Genomic DNA, 2,500 nt, shown 5'->3' on the forward strand with positions numbered 1-2,500 from the left:
TCGTAATTGCTATGATAACAGTAGTAATAAAGACAATGTTAATGACGATAATGGTAATCATCATAACATTGATAATGATGATATCATTGATGCTCTTCACAGTTATAATGATAATGACAGCAATAATGCTGATGATAGTGATAATAGTGAGAGCTAAAGTAATGGTAATGGTGATAATGATAATGATGGCAATAATGAAAGTAATGGTGATGATGATAATGATGATGATAATGAACATGATTGTGAGAATAATGATGCTGAAAATAGCGATAATAATAATAATAATGATAATAATAAAAATAACATAAATGTATTGACGGTCATAATAAAGATGATGATGATAGCAATGATGATGGTAATGATAAATATAATAATGATAAAGGTTATAGGAATGATAATGATAACGATAACAATAACGATAACAATAATGATGATAGTGATAGTAAGGATCATAATAATAATATTTGTACTACTACTACTATTACTACTACTACTACTAATGCTAGTAATAAGGATAACAACAACAATAATACTATCAATCATGATGATAATAATAACAATAATAATGTTATTACTAATAAAAAATAATGTTAACAAAAATTATGATAATCATAATAAAAATCATAATGATGTCAGTAATGATGATAATGATAAAAATGATAATGATAAGAAAAAATAAATAAAAACAACAAAAACGAAAATGGTGATGATAGTAATAATGGCGATAATAACTGTTTACCCTACGACCATAGAGAACGAAAAAGTTTTTTTTTTCCTTTTTTAGTTGATACGATTTTTTAAAACTCAATTTTCCTCTTTTTCACCATCCTCACGTCCTCTTTCTCATCATCACCACCACTATCCTCATTTATCCTCATCCTCATCAATACCTCATCCTATCAATACCTAACGACGAACGAAGAGGAGACACGAGCAAACGCTAATAAACGAGGGAATGACGAGGAACCTGACGTAAGCTCCTAAGTGTCGGGGCGCAGTTTGTCAAGATTGTCAATGACAGTCGGCCAATGACAAAGTTGTGGTCCGATGTTTTCCTTATTCCCTCTGCCTCCCCTTCTTCCGCCACCGTGTGTCCGGCCGATATTTCACTCGGGGATGTGTGTGTGTGTTTTTCTCTTTCTTTCTGTCTGTCTCTCTTTCTGTCCGTCTCTCTCTCTCTCTCTCTCTGTCTGTCTCTATCTCTCTCTTTCTGTCTGTCTGTCTGTGTCTCCGTCTTTCTCTCTCTCTCTCTTTCTGTCTGTCTCTGTCTCTGTCCCCGTCTCTCTCTCTCTCTCTCTTTCTGTCTGTCTCTGTCTATCTCTCTCTCTCTCTTTCGTGTTTGTTCTTTCGGTTCTCTTTTGTTCTCTGTCTTGATGCTTCTCTTGTTTCTATGGTTTTCTGGTTTTCACTGTTTCTCGTTCTCTGTCTTGGTCCTTGTGTCTGTCTTTGGTTTTGTTTCTTCTTCTCTCAATTTATTTCCATCTTTCTCTCTCTTACCCTCTTTATGTCTTTCTTTTTCTGTCTCTGTCTGTCTATCTGTTGTCTGATTATTTGTCTGTTTGTCTGCCTCTCCCTATCTCTCTCCTTATCTCTCTCTCTCTCTCTCTCTCTCTCTCTGTCTCTCTTTCTCTCTATCGTTTATCTCATCAACGAAAGACTTCTTCTTCCTTCTCCCCCAGTTTGTGATCTATAGTTTTTCCTTTCTTCCTCTTTCTTTTCTCTTCGCTTCTTTCCTTCCTTTTTTGGGCGGGAAAGAGACCCCCAGTAGCCGAATGGCTTCTGGAATCTTCTCCTTTCAGAGAGAGAGAGAGAGAGAGAGAGAGAGAGAGAGAGAGAGAGAGAGAGAGAGAGAGAGAGAGAGAGAGAGAGAGAGAGAGAGAGAGAGAGAGAGAGCGAGAGAGGGAGGAATATATATCCTTCCCCGACAGCGGCGCTCGGCACCCCGCGTCCTCCTTCCCTTGAGCAAGTGATGGCCAAGTTAGATCGCATGTCAGACGACAACCTCCGGAGGAAATGGGGCCATCTTCCCAGCCCGGCCGAGGCTCCCCCGCTCCGTTCGGTCGCGCTCGGCTGCGGCTTCGACCTCGCGCGGACGACTGGCGAGACCGATGATGTCTCGGAGTCGAGTTCGTTATCTCTTTGGTCTTCTTATAGAGGGGTTCGATCTTCGAGAAGTTTCGGTTGGGAAAAGGGGGAATAAACTTGAAGGATGGAGGACGGTGGTTGGAGCAGAAGTCGGAGCCGGGAGGACGTGAAGGGACGGCGCCGCTGCTTTTATGTCGAGGACCAATGGAGTTCCTTTCAAGAATTAGAAGTTCGTTTTTGGAATCCTCAGGGGGTTTTAAATGCCCCTTCTCCAGGCCCTCAGAGCGGCGGCTGTGCCTGGACGAGGTCTCTCTCATCCCCGACGAAGCTCCTGCAAGAGGCCCCTCCACCCCCTCCCCTCCACCCCCCCCCCCTCCACCCCGACGGAGCTGCTTTATGGCGCCCTCGGAACGCA

The sequence above is a fragment of the Penaeus vannamei genome, chromosome 10, assembly GCF_042767895.1.
Source record: "Penaeus vannamei isolate JL-2024 chromosome 10, ASM4276789v1, whole genome shotgun sequence".
Taxonomy (NCBI): domain Eukaryota; kingdom Metazoa; phylum Arthropoda; class Malacostraca; order Decapoda; family Penaeidae; genus Penaeus; species Penaeus vannamei.